Here is a 16,579-nt window from a genome sequence, read left to right as displayed (position 1 = left end):
CACTGCTGATAGGAATCCTCAGGGTGTGAACTTAGAGGATTTGGGAAATCCTGCTGCTGTCTTGCTGTGATTTGTTTTAAACTGAAGTACTCGTAGTTTCTCATAACCCTCAAGTTGAATGTCAGCACATTTCACTGCTGTCTTTTTATGAATCTTGGTGCCTGCAGGGAAAACCGGTTGTGTTGGTGTGCAGTCCTACACAACTTATCTGCTTTCTCTTTAAACAAGGCTGGTGAAGGATAATTATTTACAAATAGTTATTTACTTTACAATTATGAGTGTCCCCTGACCCTCAGATAATAATAGATAGATAGATAATGTATGGATGGATGGATTATTACTCTGTGTGTGTGTGCTTATATATTCGCACACACACACAAAGGTACGTATGTACAATGGGTTTATTTATAAAGAACTTCTGTCTTGTTGAAGAGATAGTTCAACATTTTTGGAAGCATTTCTTTTAAGATAGGTCAGAAGATAGAAGGTAGACAGTCCATAGTGAAAGCTCCTCCTTCCAGTCTTTGTGCTAAGCTAAGCTAATTGTTTGCTGGTTTTAGCTTCATATTTAGTGTTGAGACATGAGCGTGGTATTGATCTTCTCTTCCAACACTCCGAGACAGCAAATGAGCAGATATCCCAAAATCTAAAACTATTCCTTTTGTGTGGGTGAAAAGGATGTTATATTAATCAACAGTAGATCAGTTGATTCCAACTTTATTTGTGTTTAAGTCACTTTTTATTTGAAATTGGTAAATTCATTCACAGGTGGAGGGAAAGTTTCATATTCAAACTGTAATGACCGATTCGATTTCAAAATATACAGTCTAGAAGCGATGGTCTGATGCAGTTTGCTTCATGTTAAGTAAATAATGTTAAGAAAATGGAGGAGGCTTCCAAGCAAAGTTAAAACATAAGTAAGGCTAAGTTTGTTGACTTTGTACAATGCAATCTGTGGGCTCACCTGTTATAGACATGAATTAAGAGGAGTGTAATTTTCTTTTTTAATATGGAGCAGTAATATTAAAGAAATCAATTTCTCTTCTGGCCCCTTGACTGTCGCAGCCCTCAGCTTTGACCCACTGGCCGAAACGGAATGTGCTAAAAGCCTCAATCATCATCTCCATTTCTTTAGAAGTTGAAAGAACAACTACATATGACCTGTTGAGTGTAATCTGTCTGACTATAATTTTCAAATACAGGAACCACATGCTAATCTTTTTGTTTATTGTGGGGATACAGTGCATGGTCCCTCTGTGGATATCAGTTCTATCTGCTGAGCTTCTGTGGTGCGCAGTGTGTAGGCAGCTCTGACTCTGGGATATGTGATGTGATGTCTGTGTAGGTTTAGCATGTGGATGAAGTCATGCCAGCACAGAGAGGCCATCTGGACACACACACACATTCTTCTACTTCTGTCTTAATGAGGACACTCATTGGCATAATGTATTTGCCCTAATGTACTCACCCTAACCTTAACCATCACAACTAAATGCCTAACACTAACCTTACCCTGACCCTAACATAAACCTAATTCTAATCCCAATCACAAGCCTTTCAAAAAGTGAGGACCGGTGAAAATGTCCTAACTCCCAAAATGTCCTCACTCTGTAAGGTCCAGGCTCAAGATGGTCCTCACAAATATATAAGTGCAAGTACACATATTCACACATACAGACACATAGAGTCGCAATTAGGGTAGCCCAAGTTCTAAGTGCAAAATTCTGACGTTTGACTCATTCAGAGAGCAGGGTAGAGGAGATGTGTGACTGCTCCACTGCTTCCGATCATATGAAGCCTATGCACTGTATGTGTGTGAGTCAAATGTTTAGTGATACATTCCTTCAACTCTGTTCAAACACTGCAGTCAGAGTTGACCCACAACCCTTTCCTCTGAAACGTGTGCAATTCAAATCTACGCCCGACACCCACCCACCCACCAACACAAGTCTGCACACATTTTCTGTGCACGTGAATACATACACACACATATATTTTAATTGTGACTGAGCTTGTGTGATTAATGTGAAAGGGAGATTTACTATTTTAATGCATAAACCAAATCATGACCTCCTACACTACAGAATGCATAAACAGGATCCCTCTGCTTTGCTGCAGTGTGTGTGTGTGTGTGTGTGTGTGTGTGCGTGAGGTGTACTGTCAGTGCTTTCTTTGTATCTTCTTGCGCTTGTTCAATGGAGAGAGGGAGAGACACACACACAGGCCACATTGTTTTTCTGTGCATGTGTGGCCTATGGATTTGACCATTGTTTCTCCAGAAGAGAGTGGGAGAAGAGAGAGAGGGGGGGGGGCAGAATTAGAGAGTACAGTAGACAACGGAGGTCCAGTCAGTGATTGGTACAGCCGTCTCTGACTGTTTTGTCAATACAGACACAAAACATTTTAACTACAAGTCAAAATCTTTTTCTGTTTTCTGTTTTAAACACCCAAAGCGCCGTGTGTGTGTCTACGTGTATGCCACATGGCTGGTCCTTGTTGCCATGGGGATATGGCGGGCATGGAGACGGAGGTGGCAGGTTGGGGTCGGGCACAGCGGGGTGGAGGGCTGAGATTAACTGTGGCTGTGACTCTGGAGAGAGGAGAATAAAACAGCGGGCGATGGAGGACTGACATGACCCCGGTCTCTCCACTCCTCTGCCCACTGGCGGCACATCCAAAGGAAAAATCTCATTGTCCAACACTTTGACTGCAAGTATCAAGATCAGACTTTCACTTATCTCGGCAAACCCTTGCTCAGCGCTCTGAAACATGTGTATGTGTGTGGTATTTCCAGAGAAACTGGGGTTTCTCTTTGCAGAAATCTGGGTTTATTGATTCAGAACAACACAGTTTCAGTGGGTATGTTAAACGTATCTGTGGAGACACAACAACAATCCTAACTCTCACTTTAGGTGTCTGTGGGGTGTTACAGTACACGACGAGGTCAAACTGTATCTGTCAGTTCCATAGCTGCTGCCGGTCCATCTCAGTGCTCTCCGGCCTCTTGTCCAAAACCAACCTTGTGTTAGCAGGACAGTGGGGTCTATTGTTTTGGTGGCTGTTCTGACGGATGCTTGTCCGATGACTTCAGCTCCACCATGAACTATCTCCTTATTCTCCTATAGGACTGGGATCACAGCCGTGCCGGCCTGGGCATGGGACCACAGCTGAGAGGTTAGCAGAGGATGGTCCAGTGAGATGCTGGGCATGTATAGCTGTGGAGGAAACCAGATCTACAGTATACTGGATATATATGTTAAAAAAAATTCGCACCCCACACATGGGATATGGGGTGGTATGTCTTTCTCAAGCTCGGGTCCTCTACCAGAGGCCTACAAGTTTGAAGGTTCTAGGTAGTATTTTAGCTGTTCCTAGGACTGCGCCTTTTAGAACAGAGGCTTCAGATGTTGAACCTAGGATCTGATGGAGCCACTCTCCCAGTTTGGGGGTGACAGCCCCTAATGCTCCTACTATCGCAGGGATCACATTGCATTTCACCTTCCACATCTTTTCTAGCTGTTCTTTCAGCCCTTGGTACTTCTCAATCGTCTCATGCTCCTTTTTCCTGATGTTACTGTCTGCTGGGATTGCGACATCTATCACTAATGCCATTTTTTGTTCTTTTTCCATCACTACTATGTCCGGTTGGTTAGCCAGCAGCTGTTTGTCAGTCTGGAATCTGAAGTCCCACAGGATCTTAGGTCTGTTGTTCTCAACCACCTTTGGTGGTTTGTCCCATCAGGACTTGGGCACCTCTAATCCATACTCAGCACAGATGTTCCTGTACACTATCCCAGCCACTTGGGTAGGCCTCTCAGTGTGCGCTGTCCCAGGCTGCATCTTACACCCTGCTACACGATGTGGTAGACCCTAGCCTCTATGGATCTTGTGCTTAGGGCCTGTTATTGTGCTGCCATGACTTTTGTCTCTGTGTTGTCTGTCAGACCAACCCTTTCCAACCCCTGGTAGGATCTCTTGATATCAGCCACTTCCTCTGTTTGTCAGTGGTAGATGCCGTGCAGGGGCTTGTCCTTCCATGATGGTTCCTCTTCCTCCTTCTCCTCCTCCTCCTCCTCCTCCTCCTCCTCCTCCTCCTCCTCCTCCTCCTCCTCCTCCTCCTCCTTATCATCACCAGGTTTCTGTTGTCTGAGGTATTCACTTAGGAGCCCGTCACTTGGAGCAATCTTTCTGATGTAGTCCTGGATTTTCATTGCCTCATCCTGGATAGTGGGTTTGACGCTCACTAGTCCTTGGCCTCCCTCCTCACGGACAGCCTCAGGGTGCTGGACTTGGGGTGAAACCCTCAATGCATATCAGATATCAGTGGCCTCTATCTCCTCCTTTGGCCAGGTTATTACACCAGCTGGGTATCTGATGACTGGCAGGGCATATGTATTGATGGCTTGGACCTTATTCTTTCCAATTAGCTGACTTTTCAGGACTTTCCTTACTCTGCGTAGGTATTTGACTGTGGCTGATTTCCTTGTGGCCTCCTCATGGTTTCCATTTGCCTGTTGGATCCCACGGTATTTGTAGCTGTCCAGATCATCTGGTATGTTGCCTTCTGGTAGGTCAAACCCTTCAGTTCTGATCATCTTGCCTCTCTTTGATACATTCCGATGTCGTTGCTGTAGATTCTGCTGGTGTGGATCAGTGAGTCGACTTCTTGCTCATTCTTAGCATACAGCTTGACGTCACCCATGTAGAGGAGGTGGCTGATCTTTGCTCCGCTTCAAAATCGGTATCCGTAGCCACTCTTTGTGATGATCTGGCTCAGGGGCTTCAGGCCTATGCAGCAGAGAAGAGGGGACAGAGCATCTCCTTGGTATATGCCGCACTTGATGGTATAATATATAATTATACAATATATATATATATATATATATGCTGTATATATATGGTGTCTGTTTGGGGCTAGAGGAAAAGAAAGAAATGTTTTCTTCTGTCTGTCTTAGACTGGACTGTCAGTTCTGTCAGTGTTTGAAGATTTATTATAGTATTCTCATACATTACTGTCAACCATTTTCTAAAGCACGACAAAGCTTTTCCGAATCACCACCTGTCAGCAAGCTACTGTTTTACACATAGTAACAACTATCCCGGTAATTTACACTTTTACCCTACATGTGAACTACTTCACATTACAATGACAGTGACATGGACCAAACTTTTGCTGGTATTTGTTCAAGTGCTAATTTTTCGAATTAGTTTGATTTTAATTAGTTATTGGATGCTATAAAAACGGGATGAAACTATATGATTGACAAGTGAGACTGACTCATGATTGGTCGAGTGTGTGTATATGCATAATCTGGATACCACAGCTCCATCGCCTTATCGCTACTGTGCATAGTCCGGCTCCAAATGCGCAAGATGGCAGCATTTGTATCCAGGATATTTTGTCCTTATTTCTGGATAGTGGGAGGAAGTGGAGACGCACCGTCCATCTTTAGTTATAGTGTATGTTGGGGTTTAGTCTGAATGTTAGTGTAGCATTGTATGGAGGAGCTAATGGGCCTGAGCACACTCCAGCGCTAACAACCCAATCAGATTTAATTGGGCCTCATTAAACAGGATGTAAAAATAATGATTCTTTATGAATCAAATGAACTCCACATAATTTCGTTCAGCTTCACTGTGATTGAAAGCAGAGGTCCTGCAATCAGTATGTGAGGAGGGTTCATATGCTAAGTACCAGTATAGGAAGTGTTTGCATTAGCGGCTCTTTTACAGTGCTAGGGGGTATTTCAAGGAGGTTAAACGCCACATTGATATATATCTATTACTTCCAGGAAACTCCACCTTACTTTCCTTCCTACCTATATACCCTTATCTCCGTAGGCAGCTGGCCAGCACCCACAAGCTCCCGGGGGAACGGCAGTGATTCTCGGAGGCCCTTTTGTCCCATCAAATGAAGACCTCTCGACTGGTTGTTATGGTGAGGGCAGGCCTACCGATGCTTGGCTCAGTGCCATCTTCTTACCGAGAGACAGATGGGAGAATCGACTTGGCGGGAGTGAAAGGAAAGGAGAGGATCTGGAGAGATGAAAAAAACACAGGGACAGATAGGCAGACAGTACGCAGTACGCAGCACTAGAGCAGGAGATATTTTTTACATGTGAAAAAGGTGCATGAGTTGGTGGGAAAAATCGATAAGGGGAAGTGTCAGAGACGGAGAGGCGGAGTTCCTCCTTCACAAGACAGCAGGTACATGACACATTTTTGGAATAGCATCCAATAAAAAGGTGTCAGAGAGTGTGAGAAAGGTTTTGTAGACACTGGTAGCTGAATAGTAACAACTTGTCACTCACAGGAGATGCCTCACATTTACCCAAAAGTAGAGTTTCTTTCAATTAAGATTTTTTTAGTAGTTCTTCATTTTTATCTGGTAAGATGTATTTACCTTATTCTTTACAGTACATTTCTTTCTATATTTGCAAAGTGTCTTTTTACCATCCTACGGGGTTAATTAGCTGTAAAAGTTAGATACCAAATTTAATGCACTGGTTGCATTTTTTCTTACCCTATGCGGTCTCCAAATCAATAGGAGCCATTAACTCACTTTTCCTTGTTTCATCTCCTTAAATTCCTCACGTCTCAATGTATCCTCTCTTGCAGTATTTGCAATCTAACAAACAAGATAAGGAACTATATTAAATTTTTGCCAGTTTAAATGTGTGAAGGCTTCACTCTGCAACTGATATTTGTACTGTGTCCCGGCGGGGGCCATCCCACTCAACTGTTAACCCTTGACAGTTTATATCCATCCGATCACATACAGCCCCTGAACAAGGGTTGGATGAGGAAAAAAACTCAAGTAGTAGACCTACGTCAATTTTTGTTTGTATTTGAATGCTTCCATTATATGTTATGTACTGTATATCAACCAAGATGTATTGTTACACATACCCAAAGCTTGAATGTATTTCTATATTGTGCTACACTCTGCAAGTACTTTTACTTTTAATACTTAGAGCACATTTAAATGCAAGTACTCACTTACTTTTACTCAGAAAAGTTAGTGTCGGAATTTTACTTTTACTTGAGTGCATTTATTCTGTTTGATCTATTTAATGGTACCTAAGTAAAATGTTTGAGTACTTCCCCCACCACTGGTAACAATACAGTGCTTGGAGCAGAGCTGTGGAGTGTGGTCTGAGGAGGAGGAAGCAGAGGATCGGTGGGTGAAGATGGAGAGTGTATGACGGTGGTAGAGGTTAAAGGAGCGAAGGGGCAGGAGCAGATCAGGGTTGAGGGGCTGTTCAGTGTTTGGTTAAGGCCAGATGGCAGGAGAATGGCGCTCCTAGGCCCTGGTCGGTGTGCTGCGTAGCAAGAGCTGGGAGGAATGCTCGTCTTTTCTTTACTCTCTCTCAGTGAGTGGAGACTCGGACGACTGCGATATAACAGTGGATTAAGACCCACATTCCCTCTGTAATCTCTCTATAGTCGCCCTCAGCTGTTCACCCTCAGGCCTCTGCTCCTCTACATCCCAGCCTCCCTGTCTGTTGATGTAGGGCACACACACACACACACACACACACACACACACACACACACACACACACACACGCACACACACACACACACACACACACACGCGCACACACACACACACACGCACACACATTACCATCACTCAGGTGAAACTCTCATCTCAATAAAACATGACTTGCTTGGTTATGGCTGGATGTTACTGCTCAGCTCACGGCCACATAGCTAAATGGAAATCGCCCTCAGTTGAGTGCATACTGCTGTCAACAGTCTCCTTAACTACAATCAGGCTGCACCAAATTTCACACACTCACAGAAATCAGTCCCCCAAATATGTCAGATTTTTTCATTAAAATCCATAAATTAGGAAACTGGTGAAAATGTCAACATGTCAAAAATAACCTTACAACATTTAAGGAAGTGAAAATAAGTTACTTGCTCTGCCCTTTTATCAAATCCGCTCCCAAAGGTGCAGGTAGGATTGGTTAGTGAAACTGAGAACATCAGCAAAATAACAGTATTTACTACAAGAAAGTTGTCTGTCTGTCTGTCACTAACTGACCTGCTCTCAATGCACATGACCGCAGTCTTCACAAGCTGGATACGATAGTCAGGAGTAAGCGAGCGAGTCGGCTTCTAGCAGTTGTCAGGCAGTGCATGGTCATTTGGGCATATCTTTGACGAGAGCGCCAATCAGAGGGGGTAGGATGTTTCGTTTTCATTTCTTTTAACAGTTAGCTTCCTTGGCCCATACCCCAATATTCCAATATTATGATTGGAACAGCTATTGTCACTCAGATAATGCAAGAGCAGCACTGAGCTCTGCACTAAGGCTATGTTTCATTTGTGTGCTTAGTCGTTTAAGTTGAACTCATCTGGTTTAAATGAAGTTTGTTTATCTGGTTGCTTGTGTTTCATTAATAAGTACTGTTGAACTCAATAAAACAGATGTATTAACTGATAACCAGATCAACCAAGTGATGATGGAGTCTGTTTAGTAATTTAATGAGCCAAACGATTTTAATTTACATGTATCAAACCATTTCGTCATGGAACAAATACAATATTTTTTCCTCACGTGGACAGTAAATAGTGCTACAAAGACTACTCAGAGGCAGTATCCGTTTACTGGTTTTCTGATTTGATACATGGCATTAAACTAAACCCATGAGAATGAAATCCAGCATATACTCCGTTTATATGTTTATATGCCCAGGTGGACCTGTTCCATGCAAGAGCTGCTACAGAGGAAGAGGGTTCTCAGGAGGCCCCACTCCAGAACAGAAAGGCTTTTTTCTGGGGCCCCCTGTGAAAAACAGTTAGTGTCCAGAGCCCTGGCTGAACCCTGTGGTACAATAAAGCTCTTTCCGGCTCCAGATAAATGCACACCCATAAGAGGAGTCCTCCACACTGCCACCATCTCTGTAGCACCACTAAAAGGATTTCCTGCCCTCCTCTCCATCCCCCCCGCCCCGTGATTTTCTTCAAGGGTCAGAGCAACACAGTGCTTTCAGGAATTCAGGGAACTGGATCCAGCCTGGTTATGCAGGTGCAGGAGATTTGGTTCCAGCTAGTGTATGGTACAGGAGGAGGTGAGTAACAAGGTTCCAAGAGGCAAAGGGCAGGCAGGGAATGACGGGAGAAGACAAAGACTTGAGGAGCCTTTTATTTGTATTTGGGATAAAGGGCACCAGAGTCCGAGAGAGAATGAGCAAAGATTGGATAAAGATTGATAAACTAACATTTATCATTGAAACACAAACCTGATCAACAATCCTCACTCTCTACAACATGGACGAATACTGTTTTTTAAATGATCAGTTTGTTCTTAATTTTGAATCTCACCTCCTGACAATTCAGTGAAGACAACACTGCTGATCTAAATCTGTCTCTCTGTCTGTATGTGGGCAGTGTGCCTACAGTCTGCGTGCTAAGTTGAAAATGTCTTCCTCTTTGTCCTCGGATAAACAACAGCAGCATCAAATTGGACTGACACAGACACTGGTGTCGGGGGTGCTGTTCTCCCTCATGAAGCAACATTCATAAAATGACCTCCTGTTTGGCAATTTGTCCTTGATTGATTTACAGACCTCTGAAATAGCCGACATGCAATGTATAAAAATACAATTAATAACAACAGTTCAGTAAATCCTTCAAACTTAAATATAAACCACATGTGAACAGTAATAGTTCACTCACACTCCTCCTCTCCTCCGCTCCCTTCACTGGTTACCAGTGGCTGCCCGCATCTGCTTCAAAACACTAGTACTTGCGTACCGTGCTGCGTACGTATCGGGCCCAGCCTACACCCAGGACATGGTCAAACCTTTCAGCCTAGCCCCTCCACTCCGCTCTGCATTGGCCAATCAGCTTGCTGCTCCCTCACTGCGAGCTAGCCACTATACAAAATCACAACTGTTTGCTGTCCTGGCTCCTAAAGACACATCTCTTCCGACTACACCTTGGATAAAAAAAGAAGAAAAAGAAAAAGAAAATAACAATTCAGTTTAGTTGCACTTATATGGCACTTACATGTAGCACTTGTAGTTTGGCTTTCTTGAGGACAATTGTACTTGCTTGATTCTTGTTGTTCTGGGTTTGTACCCTCATGGTTGAATACACTTATTGTAAGTCGCTTTGGATAAAAGCATCAGCTAAATGAAATGAAATGTAATGTAATGTAATAAAGCTAATTCATTTTCTGAAAATCGTTGACTTTCAACTCATCACTGCAGATATACCAGGTAGGATGAACACAAAGTTTTCTAACTTCACTCTGCACACAATGTCCAGCAAACAAACAATATAAAGTGTCAGTATATTGTAGAACTGTTTAAGGAGGCCTCACTAATGACTAGGAATAATTCTGAAGTAGCTCCAGAGCTTTAACACAGGACAAGCAAACAGTCCATTCCAAACAGGCAGGTTTAGAATGGGAACTGCACTAGTATCCTTAGTGTTGTGACTTGTCTTTCTCTTTGCTCTTTACCTCAAGGTCAACTTGCCCAGTATGAACAAACTCACTCTACGTATGGAAGATGCAGTTGACAGCTGAGAAGCCAGGAGGTCGACCTGGAGTTTATGTTCAAATTCAACCTGTTGTATAGTATGTCGACAGAATGATGATGTTCTGTCTTTCCTTTAAGTCAAACAAATATATTTATTTATATAATTTAAAAACTCAAACAGGTATCATTGTGACAGATTGTAGTTACAGATCATGCAAATTTATGACATAAGACTAATTCAACAAGAGAGAATGAATGAGACTGTTTTTTCTTTTTTCAAATTAATTGGCCAATATTCAGCAGGATAAATTACTTACTGTGACTAGTCAACTAGTCCAATAATAACTAATTACTAACTTACTTTATCTAACTTATTGTAAGGAAGTTGTGAATGACAGAAGACAGCAAACAGCACTACCCTAAACCATCTGGTGGTTTATTATCACAATTAGTGTGATGATTATTGTTATTATACTGCTCCCCAGCAAAGAGAACAATAACACCCTAGTTCACTAACAACAAATCAGAGACTGAACAAGGATGAAGAAATCTCATAGACACACTGAAAAGTGCAGACCAATCTTTCCAGATCAAATATTATGATATTCATATACAGGGTGATGCCTTTTTCACTCATATAGAAAAATACATCATTTTCTGAGTGTGGTTTAATTCCTGCTGGGGGTATCCAGTGGTCTGCAGCACGCCTACAGTTAGCACTGTAAAACACATATGGAGGAAAAGAGAGAAAAAAGGTCGTGGAGGACAAAAGAAGAAATGGGGAACAAAGGACGGAGGAAGAGGAGGGAAAACCTGCTAAGGCTAATTAGAGCAATAAGAAGAGTGCCAGAGCATGTAGGGGCAAATGGAAAGGGCCGATGTGACAAGGAGAGTGGTAGATGGAAAAGAAGGAGGGGATGGTGGGGGTGGGAGAGAAGAGAGTGGTGGGAAAAAGACCTGGGCCTTTCCTACACTTCGGGGATGCTGGGTAACTGGAGGGTGTCGCTCTCTGTAGACTTAAAATTGGCAAAATAATCCCATGGTCCTGAGATCGGCCGCCACAAGAAAACATTATGTTTTCTCAGGAAAACAGATAACCATCTGTGTACATCTATCAGCCGGCTGCTCATGCAGTCACACAGACAGTGTGTATAATCTGCTTCCGTCCGTCCACGTCCATTCTAGTTACAGTAGGTCTGTGACGATGGAAACCACTGGGAGGTCCTGTGTCGTTGGGAACTCTCGCCTCTTGTTAGCCACTACATGGCTACGGTCTTTGATCAGCTCAGCTGACTCTTAAGCTCAGCTTAGTGCGGCAGGGGTCTGGAAAATATGGGGAGAGGGAGAGAGGTGAGAGGTGGGGAGAGTCGATGGAGAGAGGGAGTAACTGATGGCACCCGATGAACCATGCATCCTCTGGTGAGAGGCTGTAAGGAAGACGAGGAATGAAAAGATGGATAGGTAGTGGGGGATAAACAGGTTGCAGGGTCGCTGGGTGGAGAGGAAGGAGAAAGGAAGGGCCTCCTCCCACCCCTCCCAAGGCAATTGCACGCTTCACGACCACCATCACCAAAAGGCGCTGACCCAACAGCTGAACTGAAGCCGGGCATGAAAGCGAGGCCAACCACAGTGAGTTTAGCAAACAGCGGATAAGAAGAATTCGTAGAATGCGCTGCGTCTGTGTGTAATTAAATATTCACCACTTAGGACCATTTGTGAAAACTTCTCACAGTAGTTTTACGACTGAAGTGTCCAAAATGACATAATCAAAGCAATTAGGACATCAGTCAACAATAACCTCGCCAAACATTTAACTCTCAAACTGTTTTTTCCTCCACACTGTTGTTTTTTCTATGTCACAGCACTTGATACTTCTGTCTACTCTGGGGAAAAGACGTCCTGTTCAGCTCCATAATGAGCAGAGCCAACAGTCTCTTCAGGGCCACTTGAGCTGGACCAGAGGAGCTCTCTTCAGGCCGCAGCCATACATTATTCATTCCTGTGCTTAGTTAGCATTCATTCAGACAGCACCTTCTCATGTGGAAAACATTAACAGGAAAGGCTTAACGTACCATAATTATAGTTTGCTGGAGAGCACCAGGTCTCTGGGAATAGTGCTAACTTGCATCCCGAGTCATATCAATTATACAGTATCTTCCAGATGTATGACTATTTACAAATGTGCTTCATGTGACATGAAAGTGAGGCAGCTTCACTGAATAATCCCCATGTTTCTTCAAAAAGACTAATCCACAACCTGCCTGTTGTGTTACATAATTCCCCCCAATACTGTTTACATGTCCACATGTGTCTCACAGTAACCCTGACTACACTGGCTAATCTGATAGGCCCCTGATGCCTTAATTGTGCGTGCATGGGTATGAGGCTGGTTTCCTGTCAGGGGAGCGTTGCATCAAAGAGATAAGGGCAGTGAAAGGGTGGATCCACATAGGTAATGGTGGTGGAGCCCACTCTGACAGTGCAGGGGGTCAGAGTCAGACAAGATGATGGACTATTTGAATTGCAATATGTACACCAACATCAATCTTAGTTCACTTTTAGTAAGTTGTTCCCAAAGAATTGTAAAGTAACTTGTAAGTTATCTGAACAAGTAAAGTCAAAGAAACATAATGATGCAGAGACATGTTTCACTGAGAGTTGAGTTTTAGTATCAACTAAAAGAGAATGGTTTACCCAAATCCTACAAACATACTTACTATAGTACCTATAATCTCTATAAACATATTCTGCATGTATGTATGAATATTCAGAATCTGTAGGGGAGGGGGAAGATTTTGGGGCCAGAAGCCTTCTGGTTCCCATTTCTCAGTTGACCAATCACGTTTGAGCATGCTTTGGTTACCCACAGGTAAACAGTTTGTGGGAAGAGCAAAAGAGAAAGAACATATTGACTGAAATGCATTGGCTGTTGGCTTTTTAATTTATTAGCATTCATATGCATTTAAATGTAGTCTGGAGCTAAAACACCTGCAAAAAGTACTATGGTAGACGTTGTCTCTCGACTCCATGTTGCTGGTTGCACTGTAAACAGTGAACGGCAGACGAAAAGCTAGAGTCTTGGCCTGGATATCTACTGTCTACACTGGAAGCCTCAAAATATTTGCTTTGCCAGAGGTTTATTTGTCATCAGATGATATCAGATGAGCTCCAAGATTGCTACCTATGCAAACTGTTAACAATGACAGTCTGGATTTCCCAGAGTAACAGTCACACACCAGAATTACTCTTGAATTTTAACAATTTGAGCACGGCAACCAAATATCTCCTGAAACAAGACATAGAAATAGCAACATGCATCATATATAAAGTATGAAAGCAAACAGCCACACCACAATCCATCTTGAAACTATCAGGTTTAAGTTTGAGTTAAAATTTTGTCTAGAAGAGCCAAGGGAAGTCAGAAAGACTCTACTCTTCAGATACATGGCGGACAGTGTTCAGTGTAGGCATCAAGTGAGCAACTTATGAGGCGCCACCATTGAACACATTGGCCAGTTCTCCTTAATATAGCACATGGTCAGCACTGTCAACATGACTAACTGTTGGTAAGTGTAAATTTGGATGACAAAGTTAACCAAAATCAAACTAGACGTGAAACATGTATGGGTTTGCTTTACCCTTGTGGACAAATCCATCAATGGCGGGGATTCCATTGGAAGGAAGTTTGAAGTCCTGTGGTTGCCAGGAAATGTTCATACCTTCCTCATCTGAACATTTTTTGTTGACTGTTAAATTGGATAAAGAAACTGTATTTAGTTGAAAAACAATCTGTTGTCTCTGAGAAGCAAAGGCAGAAGTAGTCTGATGTTGATCAACAGCAGTAATGAGTGTGTAACCTTTACACGTGAAGGACTGTGACTCACATCCTGTCCCATTTAAGTCGACAATACCCTGTATGGTTTAAGCCTGTTTTCGGCCAAATTTCTGAGACACATGAATCAGTTTTGTGTCAGAGCAAAATTCTGCTTCGTGACTGGCAGCCGGACAATCGAATTGATTTCTGACATTTCAGAAACTTTGGTTAGCTGTCTTCAGGCTCTCGCACAATTGAAGCATAGTCATGAGCTATGTCTGCACAACATGTTAAAACACAATTAAAACAAAAGCAGGTGATGCGGCAAAGCTAGGCTGGTCAAGCTGTGGTAACTGCGTACCTGCCTGTCTGATGTTTCCTCCTACTCCTTTCATGACTACCAGAGAAAAATGTTGGGGCATCTTCTTTTTGACTTTTTTCGACAGACAGCACATATGGTCGAGGCAACATGTTTCTCCCTTGTAAGCATTGTGAAAGGAAAACAAACTTTGACTTTTCCATTGACAATAGTCAAGCTGGTCTTGAGGGGCCGATGGGTTACACGGTTTGAGCAGCCAGGTCGTAGCTTGACAGACTGTTCTGTGTGAGCATTAACTGTTAATCATGTCTTTACCTTGTAGACTATTTGTAGACTCATACAGTGTGAGTTACATTTCTCAACGTGTTTGGCCAGCTTTAATGTCTGTGTTACTTTCTTGTTAATTTTGACAGTTTTATTTCTATTTAACTTTACCAAAGTTATTAACCTTATGAATATTTTTAATCATCTAAACTTAAAGATACTGTATAGCTGGCATGCAGATCTGAAAATATAAATGACTGAATGATTTTTTAGCATTATCAAATAACACATGTGGGCAATTTTGAAGGCAATAACTAAACCATTTAGTCGTTTATATATAAAGATGTGTTGCTCTAAGGCCCATGGGCAGTGAATGTTTGACACTCATAAAATTGCTCATTGAATTTTTTCACTTGAACTTGTGCTGCTTTAAACCAACCAATGGCAGATTGTTGTTATGATTCAAAATCAGAAAGAAACTCCATAAGCCCTGTTGAAGCCCCCACTCCACCCCTCCGTCCACCAGTCTGGACCTGAGCACTTGTTTTCTCTCTCTTTCATCTCCTCTCGCCTCCCGCGCTCAGCTGACCTCCACGATCAGACCACAACTCACCCCATACGTGAAGCCCCTCATTAGACATTGCAAACCTCAATGCATTACAGCTATGCTCACCGAACACACCCTTAATATTCAAACCTATGAGAGGAGTGTAGCTGAGAATAAAAATAGTTTGAACCATGATTAGACCTCTATGTACCAGGTCTATATGTGTGTGTGTGTGTGTGTGTGTAGCTTGGTGCTGGATAAGTGAGGTCACATGCATGTTCACATGGTGTTTTCCTGATATTGTTGGAGATCAAGTTGAAGTTGTTCAGGTTCAAGGTTGAATCGGTACAAGAGAAAAAAAAGGAAACAAAGAGGCAAATACAAGAAAACAAATGAGGAAAAACCCCAGAAGTGGAAAGAAACAGATGGTAGTGAAAGCAGAACAGTTCAGAAAACCACCAACAACGCACTGAGTCTGCCAAGGACAGCCGTGAGACTAAGGGCAAGAACATGCTTGCAATGTGGACAGGCTGTGTGTGTGTGTGTGTGAGTGTGTGTGTGTAAGGTGGGGGTGAGACATGTCTCTTACAGATGTGAGAAAATGGCAGCGTCTCTGACAGTGTGCGCGTCGACGGTGTAATTGGCAGAATAGAATTATTGAGTTCGTCTGCTGTGAATTGAAGGTAATTTAATGAGCTGAGTCGAAAGGAGCGCCGATAGAGTGCGCAACTGTGGGAAAACAGGTTTCTGCCCTCTCCACAGACTCAAAAGACATGGAGTGTGTCTGCGTTTACAGCTGGTGAGGATGTACAGTCGGGTGAACTCTTGCTGGCTCTCTCTTTCTCCCTCTTCATTTGCCTGGGGTTGCCATGGCAATGGGGGAGGCTTGCCTGGGCGGCCCATAACTTCTGGAGGGCCTGTCTGGATGTGACACTTCCCTTTCAGACGGCATTGTTTGGACACTGATTTACGTGTGTTTGTTGCACTTTACCACCATCTCGTCCACACCTCCAGCGGAGAGGCCTACTTTTAAAGGATCAATGCATCCAATACCTGACAAAACATGGCGCTGAAGTTTGTTTTATGTGTTTGATAGAATGATGAAGAAAGTCCTCATTTAGACCAGAGCAATCATT

Source organism: Hippoglossus stenolepis, chromosome 3 (genome assembly GCF_022539355.2).
Source record: "Hippoglossus stenolepis isolate QCI-W04-F060 chromosome 3, HSTE1.2, whole genome shotgun sequence".
NCBI classification, from domain to species: Eukaryota; Metazoa; Chordata; class Actinopteri; order Pleuronectiformes; family Pleuronectidae; genus Hippoglossus; species Hippoglossus stenolepis.
The sequence above is the reverse complement of the archived record's forward strand: the minus strand, read 5'-3'. Positions refer to the sequence as shown.